This window comes from Anolis carolinensis, chromosome 2 (genome assembly GCF_035594765.1).
Source record: "Anolis carolinensis isolate JA03-04 chromosome 2, rAnoCar3.1.pri, whole genome shotgun sequence".
Lineage (NCBI taxonomy): Eukaryota > Metazoa > Chordata > Lepidosauria > Squamata > Dactyloidae > Anolis > Anolis carolinensis.
In genome coordinates this window covers 190,141,775-190,164,576 of record NC_085842.1, presented here as the reverse complement: position 1 = coordinate 190,164,576, position 22,802 = coordinate 190,141,775, and the positions used below count along the sequence as shown (strand labels likewise).

Here is a 22,802-nt window from a genome sequence, read left to right as displayed (position 1 = left end):
ATAATAATAATAATAATAATAATTTGATTCCGTAGCTCACTTGTCGATGGATGTCCAGAATCAGCAGCATCCACCACGGTCCTTTTTATCCTGGGCGACGACCGAGCCAGTATAGACTTCGTTTTGGTTTGATTCTCCATAATGCTAATGGGTTAAGTGCTCTTAGTTCCACTCCTCAGCTGAGGCCTCTCTGGCTTGGTTGGACCTGCCGGTAGTTACACTACCGCCAGCACAGCCCTCAGTCATCATTGGAGTGGTTAAGCCCCCCCACCACGTCAAGGTGGCACCTGTGGGGGGGGGGGGGGGCGTCAGGGTGGCACCTGCGGGGGGGGCGTCAAGGTGGCACCTGCGGGGGGGGGGGATGTGCACGCATCATCCGAAAATACATCACACAGTCCTAGACACTTGGGAAGTGTTCGACTTGTGATTTTGTGATACGAAATCCAGCATATCTATCTTGTTTGCTGTGTCATAATAAAATAATAATAATAATAATAATAATAATAATAATAATAATAATAATAATAATTGTTTAAACTACTGACTGGCATCATAGCTGACAAAGTTCAAGATTATCTTGAAGAAAAAAACATCTTGCCAGATGAACAGAAAGGCAACAAACAGAAAAGCAGGGGCACAAAAGACCGGTTATTGATTGACAAAATGATTCTGGAGAACTGTAAGAGCTGAAAAGTTAATCTTCACATGACGTGGATTGACTACAAAAAGGCCTTTGACTCACTCCCACACAGTTGGATCATCAAGTGCCTGGACGCCATCGGGATTTGTAAAAACATTGGCACCTTTATTGAAAACATGATGGAACATTGGAAAACTGAACTGTTTGTTGGAAATAAAAGCTATGGACTTGTTAACATCAGAAGAGGAATTTTCCAGGGAGACTCATTGTCCCCTCTGCTTTTCATTATTGCCATGATCCCTCTGTCAACAATCTTACAAAAAACAAATCTTGGCTATCAAACATCTAAGAAATCTCACAAAATTTCGCATCTGATGTACATGGATGACCTGAACCTGTATGGGAAAAAGGAAACTGAAATCCAGTCTCTGACTAACACTATCTAAATTTTTAGCACTGATATCAGCATGGAGTTTGGTTTGGACAAATGTTCGACAGTGGCATTGAAGAAAGGAAAAATCATTGAAAGCGAGGGCATAAATATGCCTAATGGCCAAACAATAAAGTGTCACCAACCAGAGGCCTATAAATATCTGGGAATATTACAGCTGGAAAACATCAAGCATGAACATGTGAAAACGGTGGTCAGAAAAGAATACACACAAAGGGTCAGAAAAATTCTCAAAAGCAAGCTCAATGGAGACAACACCATCAAGGCCATAAACACCTGAGGCATACCTGTCATAAGATATACTGCTGGCATCATAAATTGGGCACAGGTGGAACTGGACAATTTGGACAGAAAACAAGAAAACTCATGACCATTAATCATTTACTGCACCCTCGCAGTGATGTTGACCGGCTATATCTGCCTAGAAGATCAGGGGGCAGAGGACTCTTACAAGTAAAACAAACAGTCAGAGAAGAAGAACATGCCCTGGCAGAATATGTAAAGCAAAGTGAAGAACCTGCTTTGATTGAAGTCAAAAATCAGAAACTCCTCAAAGCACAGCAGACAAAAAACCAGTACAAGAAAACCACACTACAAACTAGAGCTGATAGCTGGTACAACAAAACATTTCATGGAAAGTTCCTTGACAAAATTGAAGGAAAAGCTGATAAGGAGAAGTCCTGGCTCTGGCTCACAAATGGGACCCTGAAGAAGGAGACAGAAGGCCTGATCCTTGCAGCCCAGGAGCAAGCCATCAGAACAAATGCAATTAAGGCCAAGATCGAAAAATCAGCTGATGACCCAAAATGCAGACTGTGCAAGGAAACCGACAAAACCATTGATCATCTCCTCAGCTGCTGTAAGAAAATCGCACAGACAGTATTGGAAAAGTATTGGAAAATGAGCACACAAAGATACTGTGGGACTTCCGAATCCAGACTGACAAAGTTCTGGAACACAACACACCAGACATCACAGTTGTGGGGAAAAAAAGGTTTGGATCATTGATGTCGCCATCCCAGGTGACAGTCACATTGATGAAAAACAACAGGAAAAACTCAGCCGCTATCAGGACCTCAAGATTGAACTTCAAAGACTCTGGCAGAAACCAGTGCAGGTGGTCCCAGTGGTGATCGGCACATTGGGTGCTGTGCCAAAAGATCTCAGCCGGCATTTGGAAACAATAGACATTGACAAAATCACGATCTGCCAACTGCAAAAGGCCACCCTGCTGGGATCTGCACGCATCATCCGAAAATACATCACACAGTCCTAGACGCTTGGAAAGTGTTTGACTTGTGATTTTGTGATACAAAATTCAGCATATCTATCTTGTTGCTATGTCATAATAATAATAATAATAATAATAATAATAATAATAATAATAATAATAATACAGTAATAATAATATAACTTTATTTTTATATCCCACCTCTATCTCCCCAAAGGAACTCGGGGCGGCTTACATGGGGACAAGCCTGATCCAACAAAATTAAAACCAAACATAGATTAAAATATATCTCAGTAAAATCAACAACATTACAACAAGACAATAACATAAAAACAGCATCATGAACAGTCAGTAGTCTGAGCAGTAATGGGTACTGAAATTCGGGGGGGGGGGGGAATTGTGCAATAGATTTCAGAACAGGGCTGGTGGACAGAAATGCAAGGGTCAGTAATAAATTAGAAGTAAAAGAGCAAAGTCGGTTTAAAACGCTAAACCTAAAGGAGGAAGGACAGGGATAAAGTGTGGAAATTGATGGTAGATATGGTTGGTGTCCGAATATCTTGTGAGCTGCTTAATCAAAAGCACAATGGAACATCCATGTTTTTAGCTCTTTACGGAACATGAACAGTGTGGGTGCAAGTCTAATCTCCCTGGGGAGAGAGTTCCAGAGCCAGGGGGCCACCACACAGAAGGCCCTCTACCTTGTCCCCACCAAACATGCTTGAGACAGAGGTGGGAGTGAAAGAAGAGCCTTCCCTGCAGATCTTAGAGCCCATGTGGGTTCGTAGGGGAAGATGCGATTGCGAAGATAAGCAGGTCCCAAACAGTTTAGGACTTTGTAGGTAATTACTTGCACCTTGAATTAGGACCGGAAACTTATCGGCAGCCAGTGGGGCTGTTAAACAGGGGGATTGACCACTCCCAGTAGTTTGCGCCAGTTAACAACCTGGCCGCCGACCTTTGTACCAACTGCAATTTCTGAGCCATCTTCAAAGGCAGCCCCACGTAAAGCACATTATAGTAGTTCAATCTAGAAGTAACTAAGGCATGTATCAGCATGGCCAAGTCAGACTTCACAAGGTATGGCCGCAGTTGGCGCATAAGTTTTAATTGTGCAAAGGCCCTCCCGGCCACCACCGACACCTGATCATCAAGCGTCAGTGCTGAGTCCAGGAGGACCCCCAACCTGCGAACCTGTGTCCTTAGGGGGAGTGTAACCCCATTGAGGACAGGTTTCCATCCTATACCCCGATCGGCCACACGACTGATCTGGAGGACCTCTGTCTTGCCAATATTAAGCTTCAGTCTGTTAGCCCTCATCCACTCCATCTCAGCGGCCAGGCACTCATCCAGGATCCAGAAGGCTTCCTTGGTCCAGTAAGGCATTTATAATCCTCATAAACCAATTTACCAATCCCTCGCTGGCCAGTTTTATTAGCCAAGAAGGGCAAGGGTCTAGAGTGCATGTAGTTGCCCTTACAGCTCCATGGATCCCCTCAATGTCTTCAGGCTAAACAATCTGAAACAAATCGATTAAAACCAGACAAGCAGGGGCCTCGGTTACCTCCGCTGGCACTGCTGGTGTCCAAGTCGAAATGTATCCGAGTGACTTTGTCTGCAAAGTGATGTGCAAACTCGCTACATTGAGTTGTCAAGTGGTTGGGGGGGGGGTCACCTCCCCTTCATGAGGATGGAGGAGCTCCCTGACCACTCAAAACAACTCTGCTGGTCTGTTGGTTGCAGATGCAATGCGGGCAGGTGAGAAAACCTTTCTGGCTGCCTGCAATATTGCAGGTCTTAAGTAGGCCTTAAGTGAGGCTCTAGCCTGTGTTCGGTCGGACACATTCTAATTCTTCACCACATGCACTCTAGTCTCCATCTCGACCGCTTCATCAAAGCCAGCTCTTCAGAGAACCAAGGGGCCGGATTGACTGTTTGATGAGAGGGGACATTCAGGGGTGATTGTGCCCCCCACCCTGGCTATCTTGGTGTTATAGAGGTCAACCAAGACTTTGACAGGATCATCAACCACCATGATAGAGAAATCCCCAAGAGGCATCAGGAGTCCATCCGGATCCATAGTCTCCTGGGGCAGACCATCTTAATCGGTCCACACCCCTGCAGAGGTTGAAGGCTGCAGTTAGTCTAAAGCTAATCAGATGATGGTCAGTCCATGACAGTGGAAGAATATTTTGCTCCTCCACATTAACATCTCCTCCATTCATAACAAAAACCAAGTCTAGAGTATGTCCCACTTGATGGGTGTGTCCAGAAATCACTTGGGAAAGTCCCATGGCCATCATGGCAACCATGAAGTCCTGGGCTAAACCAGATAAGGTGGACTCTGCATGGACATTGAAGTCCTTCAGCACAACCACGTGTTGGGACTCCAACACCAGGCTAGAGACCACCTTGGCAAGTTTAGGCAGTGAGACTGCTGTGTTGAGGGGTGGATGGTACACAAGCAAAATATCCAACCTGTTCCCTACTTTCAGCAGAACACATTCAAATCCAGAACATTGCAAAACAGGGCATCTGATCAGACAGATGGATTCCTTTTAGACCAGTGCAACCCCGCCTCCTTGCCCCCCAGACCTGGCCTGCTGATGCACTCCGAAACCCGGAGGGCATAGCTAGGCAAGATTAACCCCACCCAACCCGTCCAGCCAGGTCTCGGTAATACAAGCCAGATCTGCTTTTTCATCCAAGATCAGATCCTGAATGGCCACTGTTTTACCATCTACAGATCTGGCATTTAGCAGTAGGATCTTGAGTTCGGGGGATCTGTCATGTAGGCTGTCTGGCCTATCTTTCTTCAGGGTTGCAAGCGCTCTAATGCACTTCTCCCTGGGTTGATGAAACTGATCACATCTTCTCCTCCCCCATACAACCTCAGTGGCGCCCCCACGGTCCCGCCCCCCCACCAAAAGACTGTTAAGGCAGTGACAGGGTCTAAGGAGGCGAATAAGCTCCCCAATATTGGGAAACCAAATGATATATTAACACAAATTCCTGAAACAATGAGGGGTGGCATGACTTCCCTGGATCTAGACACTAGACTCCTATTTTTGCAGGCCAAAATCCCATTGGCTTTTTAAGCTGCCGCATCACATTGTTGACTCATGTTTAACTTGTTGTCCACGAGTACTCCAAGATCTTTTTCACATGTACTGCTATCGAGCCAGGTATCCCCCATTCCGTATCTTTGCATTTCATTTTTTTCTGTCTACTTGGGAGTATCTTGCACTTGTCCCTGTTGAACTTCATTTTGTTAGTTTTGGCCCATCTCTCTAAGATTTTAAGATCATTTTGAATTCTACTCCTGTCTTCTGGAGTATTAGCTATTCCTCCCATTTTGGTGTCATCTGCAAACTTGATGATCATGCCTTCCAACCTTTCATCTAAGTCATTAATAAAGATGTTGAACATAACCGGGCCCAGGAAGGAACCCTCCGGTACTCCACTTGTCACTTCTTTCCAGGATGAAGACAAAGCATTGGTGAGCAGCCTTTGGGTTCGTTTGCTTAATCAATTACAGATCCACCTAACCATAGTTTTGTTTGTCAGAAGGTCATGGGGGACCTTGTCAAAGGCCTTATTGAAATCCAGATACGCTACATCCATAGCATTCCCTGCTTGTGAAGTCAGGCCAGCCTTGACAGAGAGTTAAGACAGGCAATGTTGGAATGACACAGCCCCTGAAGTGATCTGTGGGAGGCTTTTGGCACCTCTAAGCTATTCTCCAGAATTAAAATAAGGCTTCAGCCCAGAGAGCTCTTTCTGACAGAGGGAAAATAGGCTCCGATTGCATTCATTAACATAGCAGTGAGAAAGAGGTTGTGCATGGGTAACTTTTTGTTTTGTTTCACTAGTGCTGCTGTACCCTGGCTCTTGTTTATTTCAAGTAAATGTAACCTTGTCATCAGGCAAGCTTTCCTTCCAAGAAAAAGTATTGGCCAACACTTTGGGCACAATCCAACCAATGAACATTGTTCAAGACAAACTCCAGGAAAAGAACTGTTTTTAATGTGTTGGTGCTCTGTTTTCTTTCCTCTGGATTTAATGCAGCTTAGTTGTGTTGGTAATTTTATCAGAAAGCCATTTGTTCAGTACTGGCCATGCTATATACAGTGGGCCCTTGGTCTCTGCAAGGGATTTGGTTGCAGAACTTTATGTGGACACTAAAATATGTGGATGCTCAAGTCCCATTATAATAACGGTTTAGCAAAATGGTTTCCCAAATATAAAATGGCAAAGTCAGTCTTTGCTTTTTGAACTGGGAGGGGGGAGTTATTTCCAGGCCTTGAAAGGTTGAATCCATGGGTACAGAATACCGGTGGGAGAGCTGACTATTGTACCTCTAAATTCATGTCACAATCTTAAGGCTTTATCCTTCCTCAGCCACGTTTGTGGTGATTATGCTTGTTTGAAAATGGGGAATCAGGATTTCAGGAGACCAAGCCCATTTATGCTGAGGCTTGAGTGTCACTTTGAAGGTACTGCAAGAATTGAATATTATTCAGTTGGAGGAAAAGGTTTAAGTGTCCCTGTGATCCATATACTATGAACTCAAAAAGACCAAGAAGCATTGCATTTCACACTGTAGAATTGTAGGGTTCAGTTACACTACACTGTAGAATTAATGCAGTTTGATGCAATTTTAACTGCCATGGCTCAATGCTGTGGAATCCTCAGTGTTGTTCTATGGTGAAGCACCAATACTGGCAGAGAAGGCTAAATGCCTTGTAAGACTACAACTCCCAGGATTCCATAGCTTTGATTCATGGCAGTTAAAGTGGCATGAGATTGCATTAATTCTACAGTGTAGATTATTCTATAGTATTAGAGGGGGCCCCATGGGCCAGTGAGTCACATGCCCTGGTTCAGTGCAGAATCTCCAGCTAGAGCCTCACCAGCAGAGAGCAATCCAGACTCTGTTTGAAGATGTCCAGAGCAAGAGATTCCACCATCTCTGTAGGCAATGGGATCTATTGCTGAACCACACATTTCAAATGTTTGTGTAACCTCAAAACATTCCTTCCTGGGATAGCAAAGAACAGGTATACCTCTTCCTTTCTATAAGACCCTTTGAGGTACTCTACACAATCTTTTCTTAACCAAGCTGAACACATCCAGCTGCTTCAGCCTTTCCTCTTATGTTTTGTTCTCCATACTTATGCTTGTGGCCCCTTTCTGAACCTCTGGTCAGCATATTACATGAAAGAAAATCTTCATGCATGCCTTAGATAATATTAATTACATACTGATCACAGGCATGTGATAAAACTTGCTTCAGTATTGTAGCTGTTTTCAATGTATTTTGGATGCTGAAAAAATGTTACTCATACAGACTTTTACAAATTTCATTAATAATTTTAATACTAATTTTGTTCAGTTACATATTACATGTCAAACCAAGTTGTGAAAAATGTGCATAATGGAGCAAATCTGTGGTAATTATTTTTGAATGTAGAACACTAGATTCCTGTAAATGCAGCGTACATTTTTAAAACGTTTTTATGGTTCTCAGTTTTGCAGATAGTAATACTAATGTTAATTAGCTTCAATACATTATGTTTATACCTATTCTGTTCTGAGATGTGGTTTTAATATAATGAGATTATTTTTCACTAATTTTGATCCAGAATAAAAGTAGTTGTAATTTATGGTAGCCTTTGAAGTATGATGCAGAGCAAATATGGAATGAGGTTACTGCCCTTTGCAGTGAATGCAACATTTTCTTTCTTTGGCAAAAAATAGTAATTGTCTGTGTCATACTTGTATTTATGATATCATGCTTTGGTGCCGTCATGCTTTTTGCAAGATGCTTCTGTGAGCACAAGATATAATTAGAGCCATGGTGAACTCCAGCCCTATGTAATATACAGGCTAACTTCAGTTCAGAAAACAAAAGTTCTTAAAGGTTTAGGAGCTTTTTGATTACAATTGATTATTGATAACAATTAATTACATCACATAAATGCTGTAAAGAGTGAAAACTTTGCAACTATAAAGAGGAGGAAGAAGGAGATAATACAGAGGAGGAAGAGGAAATAATTGGCCATGTTGGAGGAATTGGGTTGCAAGAATTAAACTAAAAGCATTGCAAAAAATTTTTTTTATAAAAGAGCACTCGGTGAGGTAGACTGGGCCACAGGATGAATCCATCCCTCCTCCCCACTTGGGAAGACCGGGGGCCATTGTTGTGAAAAGAAGTCCCAATGATTGGATGTAGGGGAAGAGGGGAATGAAGGAAAGAAGGGTAGGGGGGAAGGGGGCCTGGGCTAGGGGATTATAAGGGACAAGGGTGCACAGTAGCTCGAGCCACTAAAAAACTACTTAATAGAAATTATGTCCAATAAATTAAGAATATCAATGTTGAACACTAAAGGTTTGGGAGCAGTAATTAAACGGGGGAGAAATGAAGCCTTATTGAAGACAGATGCAGCTGCTGTTATCTTTCTACAAGAAATACACCAAGGTAAAGAGGGATCGAATGAGCTGAAGTTGAAATGGATAAGAAACTATGAAAAATAGTTTATGACTTCTAAATCTCGAACCAAGCATGGTCTGGGACAACCAAACGAAGCAGGACGTAGGCTGATAGAATTTTGCCAGGAAAACTCTTTGTGCATAACAAACACTCTTTTCCAACAACCTAAAAGACGGCTTTACACATGGTCTTCACCAGATGGTCAACACTGTCTACATCCTTTGCAGCCAAAGGTGGCGGACATTATCCAGTCGGTGAAAACAAGACCTACAGCTGACTGTAGTTCAGATCACGAACTTCTTATTGCAAAATTTAGAATCAGACTAAAGAGAATGGGAAAAATACACAGACCAATTAGATATGATCTCACAAATATTCCTAGTGAATATGCAGTGGAGGTGAAGAATAGATTTCAGGGACTAGGTTTAATAAATAGAGTCCCAGAAGAACTATGGACAGAAGTCCACAACATTGTTCAGGAGGCAGCAACAAAGTACATCCCAAAGAAAAAGAAAACCAAGAAGGCAAGATGGTTGTCTGCTGAGACACTGGAAGTAGCCCAAGAAAGAAGGAAGGCGAAAGGAAACAGCGATAGGGAGAGATATGCCCAATCCAGAGGCTAGCCAGAAGAGACAAAGAACTATTTTTAAACAAGCAATGCATGGAAGTGGAAGAAGACAACAGAATAGGAAGGACAAGAGACCTCTTCCAGAAAATCAGAAACATCGGAGGCAAATTTCAGGCAAAAATGGGCATGATCAAAAACAAAGATGGCAGGGACCTAACAGAAGCTGAAGAGATCAAGAAAAGATGGTGAGAATATACAGAAGATCTGTATAGGAAGGATAATAATATAGAGGATAGCTTTGACAGTGTGGTGAGTGAATTAGAACCAGACATCCTGAGGAGTAAGGTTGAATGGGCCTTAAGAAGCATTTCTAATAACAAGGCAGCAGGAGACGACGGGATCCCAGCTGAGTTGTTTAAAATCTTGGAAGGTGATGCTGTTAAGGTGATGCATGCCATATGCCAGCAAATATGGAAAACACAAGATTGGCCATCAGATTGGAAAAAATCAATTCATATCCCCATACCAAAAAAGGGAAACGCTAAAGAATGCTCAAACTTCCGTACAGTGGCACTTATTTCCCATGCCAGTAAGGTAATGCTCAAGATCCTGCAAGGCAGACTCCAGCAATACATGGAGCGAGAGTTGCCAGATGTACAAGCTGGGTTCAGAAAAGGCAGAGGAACAAGAGACGAAATTGCCAATATCCGCTGGATAATGGGGGAGCCAGGGAGTTTCAGAAAAACATCTACTTCTGCTTTATTGACTACTCTAAAGCCTTTGACTATGTGGATCATAATAAACTATGGCATGTTCTTGGTGGTATGGGGATACCAAGTCACCTTGTCTGTCTCCTGAGAAATCTGTATAAAGACCAAGCAGCCACAGTAAGAACAGATCACGGAAGAACAGACTGGTTCAAGATTGGGAAAGGAGTACGGCAGGGCTGCATACTTTCACCCTACCTATTCAACTTGTACGCAGAACACATCATGCGACATGCGGGGCTTGACAATTCCAAGGCCGGAGTTAAAATTGCTGGAAGAAACATTAACAACCTTAGGTATGCAGATGATACCACTCTGATGGCCAAAAGTGAAGAAGAGCTGAGGAGCCTTATCACCAAGGTGAAAGAAGAAAGTGCAAAAGCTGGGTTGCAGTTAAACATCAAGAAAACCAAGATCATGGCAACTACATCTATTGATAACTGGCAAATAGAAGAAGACCTGGAGGCAGTGACAGACTTTATATTTCTAGGCGCACAGATCACTGCAGATGCAGACTGCAGCCAGGAAATCAGAAGACATTTACTTCTTGGGAGGAGAGCAATGGCCAGTCTTGATAAAATAGTGAAGAGCAGAGACATCACACTGGCAACAAAGGTCTGCATAGTCAAAGCAATGGTATTCCCTATAGTAACTTATGGTTGCGAGAGCTGGACCATAAGGAAGGCTGAGTGAAGGAAGATAGATGCCTTTGAACTTTGGTGCTGGAGGAAAATCCTGAGAGTTCCTTGGACGCAAGAAAATCCAACCAGTCCATCTTCCAGGAAATAATGCCCAACTGCTCACTGGAGGGAAGGATATTAGAGGCAAAGTTGAAGTATTTTGGCCACATCATGAGAAGGCAGGAAAGCTTGGAAAAGATCACGATGCTGGGGAAAATGGAAGGAAAAAGGAAGAGAGGCCGACCAAGGGCGAGATGGATGAATGGTATCCTTGAAGTGACTGGCATGATCTTGAAGGAACTAGGGGCAACGACGGCCAACAGGGAGCTCTGGCGTGGACTGGTCCATGAGGGCACGAAGAGTCAGAAGCGACTATGTGATTGAGCAGCAGCATCTAGAAGAGTAGCTATAATTATTGCAAGGAAATGTAATTTGGTAATAAAAAATATTGAAAGATGATGAAGACAGATATATAATAATGTATGGGGAAATATGTATTAGTAAATCTATATGCTGCAAACATAAAGCAGCAGGAATTTTATGCAAAAGTATTAAGTCAGATAGAAATGTTTCACCAACATATGATATTTGGAGGGTACTGTAATTGTTATATGGATTAAAAAGACAGAACTCCACGAAAAGTAAAGGGTAAAAATAGTGATATAATGGATTTAAGTAAAGTGATGAATATATGGCAATCAAAGGATGGAGAGTAGTAACGTGAGAAGAAAAATATACATTATATTCTGCTATACGTAGAGTTTATAAAATAATTGATTATATTTTTGTCTCAGAAATATATTAAGTAAATTGTTAAATGTGGATATTGTAAATATTAAGGTTTTTTATCATGTTTTAAAATGTGATGATGATAAAACGAAAAAGTGGAGGTTAAATACCAGGATATTGAATTATAAAAAATTATGGATACAATAAGAGCTGAATGGCAAGAAATGTGGGGATTAATTTTTTTTATGTCAAGAGCTACTTGAGAAACTGCAAGTCGTTTCTGATGTGAGAGAATTGGCTGTCTCCAAGGACATTACCCAGGGGTAACCCAGATGTTTTGATGTTTTTACCATCCTTCTGGGAGGCTTCTTTCATGTTCCCACATGGAGCTGAAGCTGATAGAGGGAGCGCATCCATGCTTTCCCTGTATTAGATTCTAACCGGCAACCTTCAGGTCAGCAACCCAACCTTCAAGTCATCAGTCCTGCCGGCACAAGGTTTCAACCCACTGCGCCACTGGTGGCTCCTTGGGAATTGAATGAAAGGAGGACTCAAAAGGAATATTATAGGATACAATGAAAGTGGTGGTAAGAATTATATATAAAAGAAACAATCTCGAAAAAAGGCAAGAAGGAAAAAGAGGTAGAAAAACTGGAAAAGGAGTATACAATAAAGGGAGATACACACACATATAATTAAGAGCTAAAAATATGAATTTGGATAAAATTGAATTTGATGAAGTACAAGAAAACTTAATATATTTATGGAGATAATTTTTTGAATATAGCAATAGGAATTTGAAAATTCTAGCCAGATCCACACAAAGAAAGAAAATGGAAAGTATAATAAACATGATAAAAGATAAAACAGACAAAATATGTAGATCAGTGAAAGAAAAACTGAAGGTCTTCAAAGAGTTTTGCAAGGAGTTATATCAAAAGACAGCTCCATATGAAATATGTGGAGCACTGGGAGAGTAAACTGCAAGAGAATGACAGGGAATTATTGGAACAACCCATTAAAAGGCTCAAAATAGAGCAAGTTATTAAAAAACTAAAAACTGGAAAAGCTCCAGGACTGGATGGATTAAGACCAGAATTTTATAAATGTTTCAGTGAAATATTGAATCTAAAATTATTAGAATTGTATAATGGAATAATGAAAGGAGAGAAAATTTATCTTATTTATTTATTTATTTATTTATTTATTTTATATACCACTCTTCTCCCCAAGGGGACCCAGAGCAGTTTAACACAATGGCAGAATCAAATGCCACATACAATACAACAAGCAGTAAAAACCAAACATAAAACATGAACAAAAACCGGTATCCAAATCAAATAAAACAATTAAACCATGTGACCATTACAAAAGGGAAAGTTTTGAGCCAAAGTCAATTGAGAGAGGTCAGCTAGTTTCGTCCTTGATTTTTTTCTTGTTGGGAGAAATACCAAATTCATAGAGGAAGTCATTAATAATATTAATACCAAACCTGATAAAGATTTAACAGACCCAGGATCATATAGCCCATATCATTAATGAATCAGGATGCAAAAATATTATCAGCTATAATGGCCAATATAATGAATAAATGTATGTACAAATAGACCAATGTGGGTTGGTAAAAGGAAGACTGATGTCAAATTTGATTGAAAGAGTGCTAAATAAAATTTGTGTGACTAAAGAGCAAAAGATAAAATTAGGGATTTTAGCTTTAGATGTTTTTAAAGCATTTGATTGTGTGGAATGGCAAACCTTAAGGAAAATTATAAATAAATTTGGAATGGGCAACAAAATAAAAGGATTAATAAAACAACATTATTCAAAAATTAGCAATAGTAGCAATTAATGATGGGGTGACAAAAGAAATAAAAGTGACAAGGGGAACAAGACAAGTCTGTCCTTTATCACCAATACTGTTTTCTATGGTAATACAGTTATTTGCAAGTGCCAAAAGGAGAGATAAGAATTTAGAAGGGGTAGGAATAAAGACAAAACAGAAGGTGAGTTTATTTGCTGATGACATATTGTTAACTATGAAAAAAATTGGTTAGTAAAATAGTCAGGATAAAGGGTCATTTAGATATGGTATTTGGTAAAACAATGGGCTTACAAGTAAATTGGAATAAATCAGAGATGATGTTATTTAATTCCACAAAAGGGAAGATTTTATAAAGCGGAGCAATATGGGAATAAAAATTAAGAATGAAATAAAATATTTGGGAGTATTTATAACCAAGGATTTAAAAGAGATGGAAGAGGTTAATGTAGTAGCATTAAGAGAAGTAATTCAAAAAGATTTAAAGGAATATGAAAATATACAGGTATCTTGGTTTGGAAAGATAGCACTAGTTAAAATGAAAATTCTTCTGAAGATAAACTTTATATTTAGGATGTCATCACTGCAAATTACAGAGGGTGATTCAAATAAATGGTAACAAATGATAAATAAATATTGTTATGGCAGTAAAAAATAAGTTAAATAAGCAATTATATTATAGATCACAAAAAATAGGAGGATTAGCACTTCCCAATATAAACAGTATTATGAAGCAAATAGGTTGAGATTGGTTATAGAAGGAATTATAGATAAGGAGGATTTAGAATGATTAAAATTGGATTCTGAGGAAATAGAGGAAAATTTTGTAATATGTTTTTAAATAATTAACAAGACAAGAAATCAGAGAAGTTGGAAACCCAACGTTGAGTAAAGTATTAGAAACATAGAGCAAATATAGGAAAAAGAGAATGACAGAAGAATCAACAATAACCCCAATTATAATAGAAAGGAAATCCCCCCCCCCAATATATATATATATATATATAATGGAGAAAAACTAAGGGGAAAAATCCTAGATGAAATAGAGGTCTGGGTAAAGTTTGGTATGAAGAAGGAAAATATTGTGGAAGAATGTGGGGAAATAAAATAATATTGGTTCCAATGTATACAACTAGAACAGTGGTTTAAGAACTGGGTAAAAATAATATAAATGCAAATAAACTCACTCAATTTGAGCAAATAGTACAGAATGAAAGAGATATGGAAGAACATAAGACCTGAAAGGAATAACTAGTAAAATATATAAGATAATAATCAAAATAAATGAAGAAAAAACAAAGAACAACGGCGACTACTTCAGCCAGCTATTTGAGTCATTCAGCCATCATTTGGCTCCTGCATTCTGAGAAATGTAGTTTACCATGGGCCTTTTACATTATCTGCCATTGGGGCCCTCACTTTCCAAAACTACACTTAAGATGGCTGTGTTATCAATCTCCATTAAGTTAAATCCCACCCCAGCACCCTGCTTATGGCAACAATGGGGAAAAACTCCAAAGTAAAAGAATTGGTTTCTATCACTTTATGTGCCTTTGGCTTTACCAAAGCTGCTTAATGGTCATACTGAAAATTAATCTGACCTTGGGAGACATCCAAATGTTACAGAACATTAACAAAAATTATTGGTGATTTGTTTAAATTCTAAATCCCCCACCATTTCTGCATGTCTCGGAAATTTCTTCATATGCACAAATTTTCCAAATTTAATCTGATTATAATCCGAAATTATGACAAGCCTAATGAATAGTCCAGAAATTTACATGACTCCGCAAAAGCAGAAAAATAGATGTATTTTTCTTTTCATTCCCTACTTGTAACTTTTTAGGAAATCAGGTTCACACAGTTGTAGATGGCAGATAATTCAGTTGTCAGTGGAAGCTGTCCAGCAATGCAATGGTAGACTTTCTTTCAAATGAGGATTTTTTTTGAGTGTGAAAGAAAGGAGGCAAATACATATGCATTCTTGCATTTATTTCCACAAAAGTAAGAGCTTCTGTACATTGACCATTTAATATAGCACCAAGCCGACTCAAAATTGGGCTGGCCACAAAATGTTCACTGCCAATGTGTGCTGCAGTGTGGATGAAAGATATATTGGACATTAAAGCAAGTAGCAGTAAAGTCTGAAATAAGCTCTTTAAAGCACTGTAGCAGATCCCAATACATGCCAGATCCCAGAGTGCGATCAGCTGTACAGAATGTGGAGCACATTATAGATACTCTCTTTTGATGGAGCGCTTTGGAGAATTCAGGAGGAGGGGTGAGGGGCATGGCAGGCTACCAGGGGCTAATTGACCCCCAGGATGACCAATTGGGTATCTCCTATTACTTTCCACCTTTTTTTCACCTCCTGTGCTTCTGGAGCTCTGGTGTTCATCTCTCCCGGAGATGGCAGGGGAGAGCACAGTGGTTTGAGGCTATGTTCCAAGGTTACTGTATTCACCTTCCTGGTCTCAAACCAGTTCCACATTTGTTAATCTAATCACTTGCACAGGGAAACCAGTTCTTCACAAACCAGTTCCAAGCTGCATTATATTATCAGTATAGATGTGTTTTAAGTTCCACTTTGTTCTACAAGGCTTATTTCCAGAAAAATGTGCAGAGGCTTGCAGCTTGAGTTGGAGTTTGCTATGTGCATTCTCAGGGTTTTCTCCTGATTTGTGAGAATGGTGTAGCAGACTAAAAGACTACCCACTCTACTGACTTGGAAATGGTTTCAGCTCAAAGTTATGCATGTTTTATTTTGTTTTGTTTTTATTTTTGCATGGTGTACTAATGCGAGAAAGGCATTTTGTACCTGCATAGAGGTACTGTCTTTGTAGTCTGGATTATAGTCCTAGTATTGAAAGCAGACTCTTTAGCTAAATTCAGATGAAGTCTTGACATACATTATTTTATGATGAGGAGGAGGCAGTGGCAAAAATAGTATGGAGATGACAGCAGAAAGTTGTTAGGTGGAAGGGAACAGAAAGTCTGTAGGGATACCAAGGTGCTTGTTTACAAAGCCATTGTCCTCCCAGCCCTGTTATATGCCTGCGAAACATGGGCTATACAGAAGTTATACTCAACTCCTGGAACAATTCCATCAGTGTTGCCTCTGAAAAATCCTCTTGGGAAGACAGGCAGACAAATGTCAGTGTGCTGTAAGAAGCAAACACCACCAGTATTGAAGCGATGCTCCTATGCCATTGACTCCGCTGGACTGGGCAAGTTGTCTGAATGCCCGATCAACATCTCCCAAAGCAGTTACTCTACTCCCAATTCAAGAACGGAAAGCGGAATGTTGGTGAACAGGAAAAAAGATTTAAGGATGGGATTAAAGCTAAGCTTAAAAACTGTGGCATAGACACCAAGAACTGGGAAGCCCTGGCCCTTGAGCTCTCTAACTGGAGGTCAGCTGTGACTAGTAGTGCTACCAAATTTGAAGAGGCACAAATGGAGAGCGAAAAGGAGAAATGTGCCAAGAGGAAAGGTCAAGCCAACCCTAACCGGGACCTCCTTTCATCTGGAAACCAATGCCCTCACTGCAGAAGAACATGCGGGTCAAGAATAGGGCTCCACAGTCACCTACATATCCATCGCCAAGACACTATACTTAGAAGGCCATCATACTCGGACAACAAGGGGTTGCCTAAGTAGTAAGTAAGTAAGTAAGTACAACAGGTATAATCAGTGTTTAATCTCTAAATTAAATTAATTTCCAGGCAAAATTCCAAGTGCTGGTTATTATATTTAAAGTCCTACACAGTTTTGACTGAGACTGTTTGAACGATCATATCTTTCTGTATGAGAATGCTTAAGTTTCAGGATGCTCAGGGGAGAGTTTTCTCTCAGTCCCAGTCAGCATTCTGGTTGCTGCATTTCAGACCTGTGAAGTTTCTAAGCAGTTTCCAAAGACGACACTGTGTAGTGAGTTACTTGTAGTACAGTGGGATGTAATCAAGGCATTTGTCTCTGTAGCCAGATCTGACATCTTGTGGAACAAATATTGCTACAAATGCACTCCTACCTTCTGCCAAAACCTGGGCATACAGGCTAAGATTTTATTGGCTTAGTGGTGTTTTAATGTTTGTTCGAAGAGGGTTTTTTAGTTTGACAGTGTTTTGAGTGATTGTACACCACCTTGTATCTTGTGCTGCAGAAAAGGCAGAATACAAATAACATGGAATGAAATAGAATCGAATCTGAGTTTTTAAAATTAGCCTATCCCAACATGGTGATCTCCAGATCCATTAGACTAGTGTTTCTGAAAGTCTGTTCCCCCAGATGTTTTTGACTTCAGCCAGCTCTCACAATTCCTAACAGCTAGTACGCTGGCTGGGATTTCTGGGGGAGTTGAAATCCAAAATACCTGAAGGAGCAGAGTTTGAGAAACACTGCATTAGACTATAGTTCCCATCAATGGCATGGCTTTTTCAACTGTTATTTGTACTTAGAAGTGTAAAATTGCATCTAGCAAGTAGAAACTTGTATCTGTAACAGTATCTTAGTACATGCAGACTTTGTGCATTTTTTTGTATTTTTGTTTCCCTCACATCTTTCAATTGCCCATCTGTGCTCCTTCTGTAAAATAATTAACATAGATTTCTAAGCTGTTATAAACTTCTGTGGGAGCCTGTCTTATTTGCACAATTTATGAGCAATCAAATGAGCAGTGTAACTCTGGAGAGTGGCATACATCAATGGTTCTCAACCTGGGGTCCCCAGATGTTTTTGGCCTTCAACTCCCAGAAATCCTAACAGCTAGTAAACTGGCTAGGATTTCTGGGAGTTGTAGGCTAAAAACATCTGGGGACCCCAGGTTGAGAACCACTGGCATACATGGTGCAGATAAATTAATAGTTGTTTAAACATATCTGAGCCTGAATTCCTGACTGGATACAATTCAGTGTCAGCTCAGTTATATAAAAGTATGATGTATGTGTACCAAAACAGAAGCAGGGCATGGGAATTGCCAAGACCTGCCCATGAAAGGTGCCACCTCTTGTTCTGTGCCACTGGTATTTTTGGGAAGAGTGACATTTCTTCTGTCAAACATTTCTTGCAATACAGGCTTCATGTTAAGACATTCTCAGTCTCTCTCTCTCTCTCTCTCTCTCTCTCTCTCAATCACACACACACACACACACCTCTGTTAGCGTCCTACCCCCCCCCCCATTTGATACAACACCGGACTGATTGATGACACCTTGATACGATGAAGACATTTTTTGTCTTAATCCAAGCTTCTGGTGTTTACATTGTGAATTTTAATGCCTCCTTATCCTCTTTCCCTTTATTTATTTATTTATTTATTTATTGTAGAACATACATTGATAAAGCATTAAAAAACAACAGATTGACCTGCTAGAGAAGAAGCAAAAAAGCATGTTCATATGATTTAGGCTTCTGGTTTCAGCAGAGCTTGGTGGATGAGTTGACTGGGTAATGTGTTGGGTATTTGGCTGGCTTGCTCATGACAGTCAGAAAACAAATCAAAACAACTAATTTTTTAAAACAATGAATACTTGATATTTGTTGTTGTAAAAGTCTAGAAAAGCTGCACGTACGTCTTGTGAAAGACTTGATATCAGAGGGCCAAATGATTTAACAGAAAACTGAGATACGCTGGTCTGGTCTTTTTAATGATATGCGTATGGGGTTGGGGGTAAGTTACTGTATTTTGGAGAAGATAATATGTAAACCCCCCCCCCCCCCACCACACACACACACCTTTAGACTGGCATGCAGGACTGCAGCCGGGGGGGGGGGGGCTTAGGCGTTCAACCCCCCCCCCCATTTTTCAGGTTAAAAAAAAACTTTGTTTACTCGTGAATTTAAATTGGTTAACCAAATCCCCATGAGTGTCCACTAAAGTTTATCAATGGAGCCTGATTCTAAATTATTTTGCATTATGAAACTATTATTCATGATTCGCTAACCCCCCCCCCCCCCATTTTTTTTCTGGCTATGGTCTTGCTGGCATGTATCTGGGGAGCAATAATTAATCCCTCCTTCCACCACGCTGCGATGTTTTCAATCACTATTGCTGTCAGTTCACATGCAGAAAAATGAGACATTTATTTGTGCACCTACCCAGTCAAATATTAGCCATAAGTTATATAGGGTGGTCTATATCACTGCTTCTTAAACTGTGGACCCTACCCCCAATGAGAACCCTTCAGCACAATGTTAGTGTCCTAAAAATTTGGCAACAATTAAAAGATATGGAACACCACCCGTTTACAGAAATCGGTTAGCAATAATGTGCAGTGTTTACAGTGGACTGTCCTCTTCATAAAGAGGAAAATCAGCCTGTTTAACAAGCCTTGTAAATTGTTTATTTATCTTCAGTATATAGCTGCCCTCATATAAATATTTTTTGGACAGAAAGGGGTCACAAGTATAAAAGTTTAAGAAGCTCTAGTTTACTTAAACCTTGAGAATGCTCTTGTTTCTACTGCCTGATATTGCCAACCATTCCACAGTACTGGACCTAGGTTCTACTTTCAGTGTGATGGATCACCATTTCTCCAACTTTGGCATTATGCAACAGTAAAAATCATAGTGTAATTAGAGTTGACATTTGAAAAATATTACCTAATTGAATATACCAGTTTTGGATGCCAGTTTTGGCAACTTAAAAATACATGAAATTACATGAAGATGTTTGTGCCCACTTTCTAAGCAGTCACTCAAGCTTTTGAAAGTATGTAGGTATTTTCAAAGGTTGACATTTACTCAAAATACAAGTTGCATTATAACCAGAAACATTAACAAAGACTATACAAGCCATTGTTGTTATTGTTTTGGGTCGAAAAAGTTTCACATATTGGTAATGCCAATATCCAGTTTCCATTTCTCCAAAGAAAAGAACAAATCGGCAAACATTCAATGCCATAAGGTGCTGGACGAAGAACAAAATCACCAAAACCACCCAAGCCCCATGAAACTAATTATCCTATTAATATATTTTATATCATTATATTATATTTTTCTATTATATCATTATATTATTATTATATTATTATTCTATTATATTTTCATATTATATTATTTTTCTGTTATTATTATATTCCATTTTATATTATCCTATTAATATATTTTATATCATTATATTCTATACTATTATTCTATTCTATTCTATTATTTTATTATTATTAGCATATTCTGTTATTATTATTATATTCCATTTTATATTATTCTATTAATATATTTTATATCATTCTATTCCATTCTATTATTCTATTATCCTATTATTATTATATTATTATTATGTTATTCTGTTATTATATCCCATTATTATATTATCCTATTAATACCATATTGTTATCATATTCTGTTATTATTATATCCTATTATTATATTATCTCATTAATATATTGTATATCATCATTTTATTATTATATTATCATATTATTATTATAGTATATTATATTATTCATCATTCATGACTACATTGAAACTAGAATAGAGAGAAATCAGCGTGGAAACCTTGTGATTGTTGTACATGTAAATAATGGTAGTAACAAGAAATTCTTAATAGGATTCATAGTTTGTCTGGTTATGCTGGTTTGTGATGACAACTACTTTACAGTATATAATAAATGTTCATTTTGTTCTTCAACAATAAATGTGAGCTCTTCTTCATGGAAAAATAAGACATCCCCTGAAAATAAGACTTAGTGCATCTTTGGGACCAAAAATTAATATAAGACCCTCTCTTATTTTCGGGGAAACAGGGTATCCCTCGCCCTGGCCCTCCCTTTCACCAAGCCTGCCCCGTTTCCATTGAGACCCTTCATCTTTGTCAGCTCTCCCTTGCTTTAATGCTAATCACATGGATTAGCATTAAAATGCCTTCCCAGCCTCACATCCTGGCCTGGGGGAATTCTTTGTTCAGAGTCGTTAGCTGCCCCTGATTGATTCATATCTGGAATTCTTCTGTTTTCAGAGTGTTGCTCCTCATTTACTGTTCTGATTTTGGAGAGGTTTTTTTAATACTGGTAGCCAGATTTTGTTCATTTTCATGGTTTCCTCCTTTCTGTTGAAATTGTCCACGTGCTTGTGGATTTCAATGGTGATTAATTACAACATTCACACTGGCCTCCAACAGACAAGAGTTCTTTCCCCCCACCCAGGAACTTCCACAGATATATAAACCTTCCTTGCTTAGTTTCTCCATATACCTCACAACTTCTGAGGATGCCTTCCATAGATGTGGGTGAAACGTCAGGAAAGAATACTTCTGGAACATGGCCATACAGCCCAGAAAACATACAACAACCCTGTTGTATTGTTAAAGGTCTAGATCATCTGCTGCTCTTTGGTCTGTCCATTTTAATTTTGAGGGAAAGAAATAGCACTGTGTATTTGAACCCTAAAAGATACTTGAACAAAACTGGTGAAGCAGAAAAGCATTTATTATGATACATCTTGCAAGATGGGTGTCCTAAAACAAGGACACACACACAAAGCTTAGCACATTTTTATATCCTCCCTTTCCAGTGCCACTGGTCCCTCCCTCCATTGAGGCTTACAATCTTCACAATTGCCTAAATCAACTCTCTTTCTTGTGTCAAATACACAGTTTTATCAAAGTTACAGTAAGGTGTATAGACATGTCTATTGATATCAAGGTTACAGTAAAGTGTAAATGCCTGCACCTGGAAAAAGCACATTCTTCTCTATCTATGCTCCCAGTAAGGAACATTCAACCTACACAGTTCAGTTTTTCATGAAGGAGAAGCAAGTACAGTAGTTATCTGGTGCATGAGTTCTTCTATTTCCAAAAGTTCCGTTTGTTTGATCCAGGTTCCTTAATTTCATGGACCAGCACTTGGAATTGCTTCTGTTTAACTTGTAACATTTCTATGAGCTTTTCCTGTTTATTTATGTGGGTATAAATATTTAAATATAGACTATATAAATAAAATTATTTTATACTTTTAAAGTTCCTTCATTCAGTTAAAATTTAATTAGGTTTTAAGAGCTTGGAGTTCCAGAGTTCACAAAATCTTCCTCTGCAGGCACTATCTCTCACAGTGTACATTTTAAACATGTCATTTTCTCTGTTAATGCTATGAAAAGAATGTAGTGAGTCTTAGTAAAAGCTAAACAGTGTGATGAAGGGAAATAAAGGAAATTATTCAACTTTAAAGGCAGTGCAATTCTACATTGCACAAACAGGGACTGTAGCAAGGGCTGCTATGTCATGTACTTGTCTGGGTTTTACCCAGATTCAAGGCATGCCACATCATCTGACCTAAATCCCAGTTTCATTTTTAAAAGAAAAGTTAATCTCTAGGCCTTGTAAGAGCCAATATATAGGGCAAAAGGCGGTGCTCCTGTACTACAGCGAGTAGAGGATATGGTGTGCCAGGAAGTCTCTCTCGCTTCCTGTGAAAGGCAGGCTCTTCAGTCA

At 39.4% G+C, this 22,802-nt stretch overlaps 1 protein-coding gene across 1 annotated transcript in view; it reads left to right on the top strand.

Moving 5' to 3' along the window:
- The window catches only part of trpc4 (transient receptor potential cation channel subfamily C member 4), a 181,867-nt gene that overhangs the window by 16,284 nt on the left and 142,781 nt on the right, over positions 1 to 22,802 (top strand). The gene's annotated exons all lie outside the window — the stretch shown is intronic.